The 12,749-nt window shown below is 42.2% G+C and overlaps 1 protein-coding gene across 2 annotated transcripts in view; it reads left to right on the plus strand.

Annotated features, from left to right (window-relative positions):
• STAG1 (stromal antigen 1) overlaps nt 1–12,749 on the plus strand; it is an 815,655-nt gene that overhangs the window by 608,851 nt on the left and 194,055 nt on the right. The window lies entirely within an intron of this gene.

The raw sequence follows: 12,749 nt of genomic DNA on the forward strand, positions 1-12,749 counted from the left end.
GACAGTGCTGATGCCAGTATTTTGTTTAAATAAAATCTAATTTAAATTTTTATTCTATCAAAAACTGAATCAACAGTAATTGGGGTGTGTGTATTATTTTTACAAGACCTCGTTAGCAAACAACTATATACAGTAGCTTGCTAAAAGAATTCCACTCCCTAAAAAGTCAGCAGATTTGTATGGATACAAATGACACTTACACGGATTTTTCCAGACTGTATGTTCTTTGCAAATCAGTATGCTTTTAAACTACATTTTCAAAGTCACAATTCATTATTTCTCCACTTTTTGTAAAATAAAATTAACTGAAAAATGCTGCTTGCATAAGTATTCAATCCTTTCAGACTAGTACTTGGTAGAACCACCTTTTTCTGCAATAATAGTTTTAAATCTGTTGGGGTAAGTTTCTACCAACTTTGCACACTGTTTGGAAGTGAGTTTTGCTCATTCTTCCTGGCAGATGTGCTCTAGGATGTTCAGTTTGGTTGGATGACTCTTATTGACTGCAATTTTCAAATAGTGCCAGATTCTCGATTGGCTTAAGATCTGGACTTTGACTTGGCCATTGTAGAATATTCACCTTTTTGTTGTTCAACCACTCCTTTAATGCTTTGGCCTTGTGCTTGGGATCATTGTCAACCCTCATACATTTACTGGAATGATGTTTGCTGAGGAATGGGCAGTGTTAGGTTTGCGCCACATATATATTTTTTTAATTTTGGCCCAAAAGCTCCATTTTTGTCTCATCTGACCACAAAACCTTGTCCCACATTTTAGCTGTGTCACTCTGATGCTTTCTGGCAAACTCCAGTTGTGCTTTGATGTTTTTTTTTTTCATTAATGGCTTTTTTCTTGCCACCATCCTATGCAGGCCAGTTGTACGCAGAGCTCTTGATATGGTTGACTGGTGCAACCCACTCCAGCCACAGCCACTGAACTCTGTAGCTCTTTCAAAATGATTGTTGGCCTCTCTGTGGCTTCCCTCACAAGTATCTCTCTTGCTCTGACGCTGAGTTTTGAGGGACGGCCTTGTCAGGGCAGTGTCTGGGTGGTATGATGTAGCTTCCACTTCCTCATGATTGATCCAACAGTACTCACTGGAATTTTGAAGCCCTTGGAAATTATTTTATAGCCTTTTCCTATCTAATTCATGTCTATAACTTTATCTTTAATTTCCTTAGAATGCTGTTTGGTCTTCATTTTCACATCTTTCCTTCAGATTCACAGTCTGACCAATGGTACTGGAATTACGGGGTCTTTTATCCAGAAAAGCTGACCTTTTTTGATGATTCACAGGTAGAGGTCAATTGTTTAGCCAGTTGTTAGGGCAATATCTTTTATCTGTGTAAACTTGGAACTTAAACAGCACAGGGGTTGAATACTTATGCTATATAAGTGGTGGTAATAGAGCCGCATCTGAAAAGGATAAGCATTGTACGGCTGAACCATTCCTTCTCTTGCCAGTTCAGAAATGAGTTGAAAATAGTTTTCCTGCTCATGCATGATTTTCCTTGACAGATCAAACTTAAATGTGGGCTGCCCACACTTGCCCATAAAATCTTTCATATATAGTTATTATCATGTTGTACTAATGAGTTGAAAACAGAGACTGGCATGATGGTGTGCTGGTTTGGGTCTTGCCCATTTGAGATTAATCAGTGGTGTAAATGTCACAGTCGGCACTCACAATAACGTCTAAAACTAAACCAACAGTGGTTTTACAATCTGGAAAAATCTTTGCTCTATCAAAGGAGGAGGGATAGCCTAGTGGTTAGAGCAGTGGGCTACAAACCAGGAGACCAGGTTTCGAAGAGGGGCTACGAACCCTGTTCGAGTCCCGCTGGCTCCTTGTGATCTTAGGCAAGTCACTTTACCCTCCATTGCCCCAGGTACAAAAGAAAACTCAGATTGTAAGCCCTCTGGGGATAGAGAAATACCTACAGTACCTGAATGTAAACCGATGTGATATCTCAGATCGAGTGTCGGTATATAAAAATAATAAATAAATAAAATAAAACTACTTGAGAGCATGGAAGTTTGCAGCCTATACTGAGGGAGAGAAGAAAATCAATAAAGAAAAAACTATAGCAGAATTAGAAAATGTATGGAGAAGTGCAGCCAAAATGATAAAGATGTTGAAATAATTCCCCTTTGAAGAAAGGTTAGGGCTCTTCAGCTTGGAGAAGACGGATGAGAGGAGATATGATAGAGATCTATAAAATAATGAGTTCAATGGAACAGGCAAATGCAAATCAGTTGTTTACTTTCTTTGAAAAAGTACAAAGACTATGGGACACACAGTAAAGTTACTAGATAATAGGGATGTGCAGCAGGGATGGATTCGTCCCATTCGGTATTTGTATTCGTCGGGACCCAAATCAGTTGCATCCGTTCTCGGGGGACCCCGATCCGTTCATTAGTTACATATGTATTCGTATTCCAACCCTTTAAATTTAATTAACTACAACCCCCCACCCTCCTGACCCCTCCAAGACTTGCCAAAAGTCCCTGGTGGTCCAGCGGGGGTCCTGGAGCGATCTCCTGCACTCGGGCTGTCGGCTGCCGGTATTCAAAATGGCGCCGATAGCCTTTGCCCTTACTATGTCACAGGAGCTACCGGTGCCATTGGTCGGCTCCTGTCACATGCCTACCTGGACCACCAGGGACTTTTGGCAAGTCTTGGGGGGGGTCAGGAGGGTGGGGGTTTATTCGTTAGTGATACGTTGTATTCATGGTGGTTCGCCATACGTTTCGCAACCCCCACGAATACAACTAATATGGCATATAATTTGCGGATTACCAATACATTGCAAACGAATGCACACCCCTACTAGATAATACGTTTAAGACAAGTAGGAGAAAATAATTTTTTTACTCGGTGCATAATTAAATGCTGGAATTTGTTGCCAGAGGATGTGGTAAAATCTGTTAATTTAGCTGGATTTAAAAAAGGTTTGCACAAGTCCTGGAAGAAAAGTCCGTAAACTATTATTAAGGTGAATTTGGGAAAATGCACTGCTTATCCCTGGGATAAGCAACATGGAATCTATCAAACTTTTGGAACCAAGTTTTTGTAACCTGAATTGACCACTGATGGAAACAGGATACTCGGATTGATGGACCTTTGGTCTTACCCAGTATAGCAAATTTATATTTTTATAAAAGCTTAATGATACAGCGCGCCTATTTCTCAGTACTTCTGCTTCTCCAAGCCTGAAAATCTATGGCTCTTCTGGCAGGATTTGCCTCTTTATTAGGGATATGCAGAGGCAAAAACTTTGTTTCGGTTCATTCATCTGTTTTGAGGGCACCAACATTTATTTGGTTTATTTCAGACATAAAAAAATTGTGTTTATTCATTCTGTTCACCCATTTGTTCCCTTTAAAGTTAATGGGTGAAGCGATGCAGCCTATATTGAGCTCCAAAATTGGAGTTTTCTAATTAGTTGTAATGAAACTTGTGGATAGACTTCATCAGAAGTGGGAAGAGAGCTCCAAGGCACCAAGACTGTGTCAAAGTACCATCAAAAGGGGCACCAATAGCTCAAGGTACAGTAAAGGGCAATATTGTACCAACAGTGGTAGGAGTTTTCCAATATAAACAACTCCACAAACAAGAATGCTTGCTGGAAACATCCTACAACTATATCACTCTGACACGATCAATCTGCACCCAGTAATATATAAAATGGAGGTACGGGGTTATTTTCATATATGGCTACCTTTCTTTTTTTTATCTTTTAAAGGTGTCTTAATATCATCAAAACATCCCACCAAAACCTCCTAATAGTCTGTTTTTATATATATATATCTATCTATATAGATATAGATAGATATATATATATATATATATTTGTTTATTTATTTATTTTTAATGTTATGTTCATGCAAATAAAAAACTTAGCTGAATGATTTGTAGCAAGTCAAATCTACTCCAATCTAATCTAAGGCCACATTTTGAAGAGATTTTCTTCTTCAGGTATAAATTCTTATAAGATAACTTCTTATTTGTAACACCACTACATTTGACCATATTTCATTCAAAACATGGTTACACGCCGCCAACAAGCTTACTTTTTAAACGCCTGGCATAACCTGGAAAACAGCCAATCGGGGAATAGATATTATTAGCCAATCAAAGTTGTTTTCAGAACAGAGAGGAACAATCAATTTTCATGTAATCCAAATGGAACACAAGTATTTAGAGTATATATCCAAAATTGTTCTTTAAAATTAAGGACAGCAGGCCTATCTCCTCCAAAATTGGCCATTGCAAATGGCAAAATTTATGATGGGCTTCTAAATAATACTGAGGAATTGGGGCATTCAAAAATACTTAGTATTCAACTGACTGTGATGTTCAATCAGACTACGCCGCATCTTCCTATAGGTGCACTCCCAAATATACCATAGCGCAGGGATGGATTAGAACTTATACTACAAATTCAGAAACATATTTAGTCACAGATTTATGTTAGACCCAGTTACTGGATATGTGTCAATCTACTCTGGACCTGTCACTGTGCTTATATAGAAATCGCAAGGGTTTTTTCCTCTAGATTCAGTAATTCGAGCTCTTTATGCTGGAAAGGATGTGTAATGACCCAGCTTCTTACTTTCACATGTGGTGGGATTGCTCGATCGTGCAGACCTTTTGGGGAAATGTTCAGAAAATTGCCCAGGATATAATTGGTAGTTTAATTCCTTTTCCAGCTACTCCATGTTTATTGGAAAAATAGGATGATATTGATATAGCTTTACCTAAAAGGAAATTGGTGATACAAGTCATACATGCAGCATGTATAACAATTGCGTATTATTGGAAAACCAGACCACTTATTCCTCTTTGGAAATCCGTATTAGCTGATATTGCAGTGATGGAAAAAATATCTTATACATTATAAAATATGATAACATTTGGAGTAAATATTGGCATTAGAGGCAGTCATGTATATCCTCTGACTGTCTTAGGTCATGCACCTTTTATATTATTTTTCTTCCAACCTAAGATTGTATGCTTATATTGTTAAAAATTTCTTTTGTTATTTTGCATCATTGCTTTTTCTCACACTATCTGAAAAGGCCAGCTGTTTCCTCAGATTGCAGGGAGAAGATGTCCATTACAGATCATCATAGACCTCCTTTAAATGACTGTAAGAGGATCACAATATGTCCCTTTGTAACATCTGTACAAAGATGTTACCAAAGGCCATCAAGATCTGCAAGATGACAATGCATCTTATATTAAAGATTTGAAGAAAGATTTTGGGTCAACTGAACCAGCACCAAAGGACAAGAACTGTGGAATTGTAACAACTGCTGAAAGCAAGAAATTGCTGAAGAAAGTAACAACTGTTTTGGTGTTGAAGCCTACAATAGGCCCAGATATCGAGACAATTCATGCTCTTCCAGCTCACAGTGAGTATAGGGCTCTGACCATTCAAACATGGCAGCAAGGGTAAATCATACAGATGTCAGAGTATCATCATTATCATTCCCCTTTGGCACACAAATCTGAGAGCATGGGTGCTTTGAAGGTTGCTTCATAAACACACACTCACCTAAAGCATTTATTTGGAAAGTAGCGCTATCTCCCAACCGTGGCACTTACTTTGGTCTTCACAGGTCCAGCTTCAGGCTTTTGGCACTCTTCAGAAGATCCTTTAATAGATTAGTTCTCCCACTGAGCCTCATTTGATCTTAGAACTTTTCAGACAAGTAGCAGAGGTAGTAGCTCAGCACATGAAAAGTGCAGAGCGACAGGCATTAGCTTGCTGCACATCACTTGATACTTTGAGCACCCCATATGCTACTGCTGCCCCATTGTTGTGTAACAGGAGTCAACTCATAGTTCAGTGCCAGCTCCGCAATACCTGTTATGTTTAGAAAGAGTGACTTGGAGCTATCTTAGGTTCCCTTACAGGTCAAAAGAACTCTGTTTCAAAGTGAAATATTATTCTGACTTCCTCTTAGTCCCTTCTCCTACCCAGATAAAGAATAAATATCCCCCTGCCACTCCCAAGGATCTTTTATTTTCAGATTTTGTTAAGATTATTGCCAAATACATACCAATTGATTTGCAGATCATAGAACTCAGAACCACCCCTTCTTTGTTTCTTCAAGTATCTGGGTGTATTTAATGAGTTGGTGACAGTATACATTCACATTCTGTACCAGGACTTACAAGTATGTAAGAGAATATGGGGGAACTCCAGTTTAAAAGAAGGAAGACTACCAAGCATTCAGATGGCAAAGGAATTAGTCCAGTACCTATTTCCATATCAGTTTGTGGTAGTTGAATCTGCACAGTGCTAAAATATCTTGGACTGGAAGGCTTGTCTATATACCATTCCCAGCAACCCCCAGAGAGGACGCCAGAGATCACTGCTGTCCAATCCAGGCTTCAGGATCCACAGCTCCAGCTTCCAGAGGTCCCACACCCCTTGTAGCAGAAGAAGACTGGAAGGCTTATCTGCATACTGTTCTCAGCAGCCCCCGAGAGCAGACTCCAGTTTTCACCACAAGCACCTCAGAACTCCTTATTGTAAATTGACTAGATAGAAAAAACGTAGATTAATTGTAATGTTTTGAGGGTCATTCACAGACAGACACACACAAAATAAATCAATAGACTAAAAGTACTTTAAATTAGAACGCCCTTAGAAATTTAAACTTGATAGCAAATCGATAAAATTAAGATGCAGATAGTCCAGCAGCAAGAGGGAGGCTTTCCAGTCTTTTGTACTGAGTACCACATGTATGATTATCTCCCAGCTGGTAAAAGGTTATATCTGTGCACTAGGTACAAAGAGCTCCTAGCTCTCAGAGAATGATTCTGATCTCTGGAGGCTAGAGTGGCAAACCTTGAGAAGCTAATGGAGACAAGAATATAAAGGAGACCTTCAGGGACATAGTAGAGAAGACCCACCTCCAATCTGGCAGCCCCTGTGCTGATTGGAGGAGAAAGGTCATCTGTAAGGAGAGCATCACCTTGGTGAGGCAAGAAGCAGACCTATAGCTAGGATCTGCTTTCAAGGTGATGCAGTATCCTCTCACACAGAGGATATGTCTCCAGGGGCACGTGCCCAGGAGGGAACGTTAGTACATCCATTTTAGTGGGTGAGTCGATTAGTAGGGAAGGTAGATAGCTTGGGTGGTTGGTAGACATGAGGATCGCTTGATAACTTGCCTACTTGATGCTAAGTTGTGGACTTCACATGTCCCATAGTTAGGATTTAGATAGTGCTGTAGAGGAGCCGACTGTCTTGATACATGTAGGTACCAATGACATAGGAAAGTGCAGGAGACTGTCCGATGAACAAGTGGTAAGCGACAAATCCAGGTAAGAAGGAGACTTTACATTCAGGTCTCCGGTCTCCAGAACTCAGATCGCTGTACCGACTCTGCTTCCTGCGAGTTGAAAGGGAGCACCGATCGCGTTGAGCAGCCTTGGTTAGGCTAGGCCCTGATCCAGTGCAATGGTCCACACACGTGGAGACCCTCATGGGGGGCGCCATCTTGCACGCGGGGATCGTCGGCGCCATCTCCCTTCCCTTCAGCGGTACGCACAGGATGGCTGACGGCCGATGTGCATAACTTGTGCGCATCCCATAGATCGTGCACATACCTGCGCGCGCAGCGGTGCTCACAACTCAGGCCTCGCACACAATGGAGCCGCGCGCTCAACTGGAACGTGCACACAACTATAAGTTTGTTGCACACACAAATATTCCCGTGCGCATAACTTCAACTGCACACAAATCCTCGCACGCATTGAAACATGTGCGCCTAGATATAAATCTAGTGGCACCTGCATCTAAGAAGGCTAGATGGCACTCTCTTTGCACAGCCTGCCATATAAGTGCTGCACAGCCTGAACTAGAGGCCTGCCTGTGTCGGCCTTGTAAAGAAGCCAAGGGGGGAGACCAAAGCCTGGCCCGTCTCGGTATAAGGAGGGTCTGGAGCTACTACTCGATAGCTCCCCAGGCCTATGCAATTCCGAGAGGCCTTCTCCACAGGACGGCTCCTCGGGGGCTCCTACTCCGACTCCCCCTGGGATTAAAATGGACCCTGGTCAGAGTCTTTTCCATTGGCTGCAAGCCTGTGTACAGGCTCAATCAGCCCCAGCTGCAACACAGGTTCATCCCTGGCTGGAAGCACAAAACCCTCCCAGCCTTACTCAAATGCCTCGCCTAACTAAGAGTCTCCCGGGCAGGAACTCGGATACCTCAGAAGGGGCTGCATTAGCTTGATGACGGCTCTCTGGAAGAAGGAGAAATCCCTCCAGACCTAGAACCATACCAAACCATGCTTCATTTCTCTCACAAGGATGTATTACCAGCCCTTGTTTCCCAGACTCTGAAGACTCTGTTTTCCAAGCACGGAACCTATAGCAGAACCAAAGAAGAAGCCCATTCCGGTGTTCCTTCGTATATCCTCATGCTACTTCCCGATGATGGTAACCATCCAGGAACTGGTTGACCTAGACTGTGATGTCCCGGAGGCCAGCTTTAAGGGAGGTCGGGCCTTGGAAGCCCTATACCTCTGGAACCTGAGGCCAAGGAACACCTGCGGATGCCATGGTGTACGCTATCTCAAAGCGAACAACCATTTCCGTAGAGGGAGGGCCGGCATTACAGGGACGCTCAAGACAGAAGTCCATCCTTAAGCAGGCCTTTGACGCAACAGCAATGATACTGCATATTGCTTCCTGCTGCACACTGGTGACACGTTCTTGCTTACTCCTCTCGAGAGAGTCAAATAACTCCGGAACTTATACTGTTGTGACAATGGAACCTGTAGCAGCCTTTCCTGACTGATGCAAGCTGAGACCCAGGGCGAACCTCAGCCTGAGTACCCTCAGTAGTGGCAGCCAGAAGACAGTTATGGCTGTGAATTTGGCCTGCTGACACGACTACTAAAGCGAATCTCACGAAAATGTCCTTTTTAAAAGGATCTCCTATCCGGAAATGAAATGGTAAAGTTAGCCAGCAAGTGGGGTGAACCACCATTGCCTCAGCTACCAGAAGACAGGAGTTAAATATCCCAGTGCCCCTCACCCAGAAGAGCCAGGGGCAGAGGTCTCAACGCAAGCACCCCGTCTTTCCGAAAGGCCCCAGTCCTTTCGGCACCAACAGACGAAGAGAGGAACAGGCCTGGGAGCAGGCTCCAGCCGTGCCCCCCCAAGGAGACGGGGCCGATCCATCCACGGGAAGAGGAAATAGGAAGTCGACTCTCCTTCTTTTACCAAAGATTTGTCGAGATCACGTCAGGCAAAGGGGTGCTATACATCATTTGAGAAGGTTACTCTCTGGAGTCCCACTGCATTCCTCGGAACAAATTTATTAGGTCACCCTGCCACTCCCATATCAAAAGCCTGGCAGTGGAAGCCACTCTAACAATATTACTCAGCCTAAAGGCAATAACTCCGGTTCCTGCGCCCCAACAAAATACTGGGCGCTATTCCATCTATTTTATCGTCCATGAAGAAAGGGTCATTCCGGCCCATCCTGAAACTCAACAACGTCAACCGTTGTCAGCGGATAATACACTTCCGCATGGAACCTCTGCGCTCCGTTACAATGGCAGTACATCCGGGAGAGTTCCTAACCTCCTGGACCTTTCCTAAGCCTGATACAGTTTCCTTCTCCGACTGTCCATCACGGACCCAATTCGATTACCAAATCGTCCAGATCTTCTCTGCCAAGATCAAGGAACGCTCCTACACCCACTACACTCATCGCTTCACTTGACAGCGTGGAGATTGAAAGGCTCCTTTTAATGGAACAGGGAGTTTCCCCTTCGGCACAGTTCATCTTGTTAGAATCCAGGAAACTCTCGAGGAAATATTATAGCTATAAATAGAAACTCTACTCTACCTGGTGCACTTCCAAAGGCACCATTGGACTGCTCACCTGAGCTGCTCATGGATTATCTTCATACACTGTACGCAGCTGGTTTAGCAACATCATCCATTAGAGTCCATCTCAGTGCCATAGGCACATATCATAGACCAGTTAACAATATTCCTATATCCAATCACCCCTTACTATCCTGTTTCATTAAAGGGTTAACTCACCTTCGTCCTCCGATCTCTAAACCTCCAGTTCCGTGGAACCTCAACATAGTTCTTGAACAGCTCATGCTTTCCCCGTTTGAACCCATGGACTCGGCACACATTAAATACCTCACATGGAAGGTGGTATTCCTCGTGGCAGTAACATCAGCACGACGAGTCAGTGAATTATAGGCCTTGGTCCATTACTCTCCATATTTACAGTTTCATCACCAGAAGGTGGTTCTCCGAACTCACCCGTCCTTCCTACCAAAAGTGGTTTCTCAGTTTCATCTCAATCAAACCATAGAACTACCCATCTTTTTCCCTAAACTGCATGCAGATGATAGGGAAAAATTACTGCATACACTAGATTGCAAAAGAGCTTTAGCATACTACAAAGACAGAACAAACTCGGACTCCCGAGTTTCTCAACTGTCTCTTTTGACCCAAAGGCGACTGGTCTATCAGTGGCTAAACGCACCATCTCCAGCTGGATAGCACAATGCATCACGTTCTGCTACCACAAGCAAAACGTACAGCTAAATTCTGTTCCTAACGCTCACCAAGTCAGAGCAGTGACGGCCTCCTTGGCACAGCTTAAAAATGTACAGCCCATAGACATTTTTAAGGCAGCTACATGGTCATCGCTCCATACCTTCACATCGCACTACTGCCTTGATCAACAAGCAGCCACTGATGCGAAGATAGGGCACACAATCCTGCAATCTCTATCCTCCTCTTAACGGTGACTGCTACACTGTTAATGATCACGTACAACCATATATACCATTTATTTATTTATTTTATTTATTTTTAGCTTTTATATACCGATCTTCTTGCATTGGATATAAATCAAACCAGTTTAGAGTGAACAGAAAAACTTGCCTGTGGGCTTTACATAGAACAAGAAACAACTAAGCAACTTTAAGTAACATAGAATAAAAATAAAAATTAAGTAACAACTTAAACAGATTGAAATTACATAGCAATACAGTTACAATAAGCGGTCGATTCAATTACTTGAGCTTGGTTGCATTAAAGGGAGAGAGGAAGGAAGATGAGGTGCAAAGGGCTTGAAAAGAACGAAAGACATGAGAAACAAGACCCAAGGGTATCTGAGGCCCTCATATAGGAACGAGTGTTTAGAGTGAATAAGAGCGAGATAGAAAGCGCATAGTAGCAAATCATAAACAACATGATCGGGACCTTTGGACTCCCATGACAACATGGCTAATTCAGCCCTGCCATCAAAGGGAAAAAGCAAGTTTGCTTACCGTAAACGGTTTCCGTAGATAGGATGAATTAGCCATGCTGACCCACCCTCCTCCCTGGCAGTCGCCGATTCTTCGACTACATTACAGCTTAATCACAGACTGAGGAGATTCCGTTACTTTCCTGCGCGGGAACACACGCGCAGACTCAGAGAGCAAAAATCTAATCTCTGCTTTGACAAGCTCCGCCTCCCGGACCTGATTGACAGATCCCATGACAGCATGGCTAATTCATCCTGCTATCTACGGAAACACCGTTTACGGTAAGCAAACTTGCTTTTAGGTGATTTATAAAATCACATTTTGAGACTGCTTTAAATTTTACCCTGGATCTTCTGGATAATCAATACAAAACACTACACATTTTAAGATTTTTTTTTTTAATTCTTTATTTATTGTTTCAAATGATTACAATAAATAAATTAACACAAGTTTATCAGGATTGACTGTAACAAATTAAATCAGGAACAATTACATAAAATAATACACAGTCACCTTCCTATCATCAATTAATATCATAAGGAAAAATAGAAGTGAGATTCTGGTATAGTTGAACGATCCACATATGAGTAACAAGCATTATCTAGATCCTCTCTTATACATTATCTATACCGGTCATTAATTTTCAAGAAGGTTTTTAAGATCAATTGGATCTGAAAATAAATAATTACAACCATTCAATCTTATACTGCATTTGCATGGATACATCAATTTAAAACAGCCTCCTTTTTCTAGTACTTTCTCCCTATATCGAAGGAAATTTTTCCTACGAACCTGTGTGATTTTGATAAGGTCAGGGGAAATCCAGACCTTCTAGCCATAAAAAGTATTTGTTCTATTCCAAAAAAAGGACCTCATGATGTTATCTTTATCCGTTGAAAAAGCTAATTGAACCAACAATGTTCCCCTTGTTTTTATATCTAACTCATCTTGAGATTTCTGAAGTAAATCTGATATATCTATAGATCTACTAACATTCTCCAATACTTTATCGCTTAATTCCTTTTGTTCTTGTCCTGCCTCACTTTTCTTATCCCCTAAGTAAAATGCCCTTACTATAACTGGTAGACATTTCTCAGGTATTTTTAATTTCTCACAGGACAAGCAGGATGGTTGTCCTCACAAATGGGTGACATCGAGGATGGAGCCCAACCACAGAAAACTTCTGTCAAAGTTTCTGGAACTTTGACTGGCCCCTACTAGGCATGCCCAGCACGGCACCAACCCTGCAGCCAGCAGGGGTCCCCCTTCAGTCTTCTTTTTTCCGCGCGGTTAAGGAGCTCTTACCACATTCCTGACAGGAATTTCTTCTCGAACTTCTTTGAAGTAAAATTCGCCCCACAGGGGTCCCCCCCTCTATCTAAATTTAGCCTGCGGTACTTCGGTAAGTTTTTTTTTGCCGTTTTTCATCGGTTCCGTCG

Source organism: Rhinatrema bivittatum, chromosome 9, assembly GCF_901001135.1.
Source record: "Rhinatrema bivittatum chromosome 9, aRhiBiv1.1, whole genome shotgun sequence".
Taxonomy (NCBI): Eukaryota; Metazoa; Chordata; class Amphibia; order Gymnophiona; family Rhinatrematidae; genus Rhinatrema; species Rhinatrema bivittatum.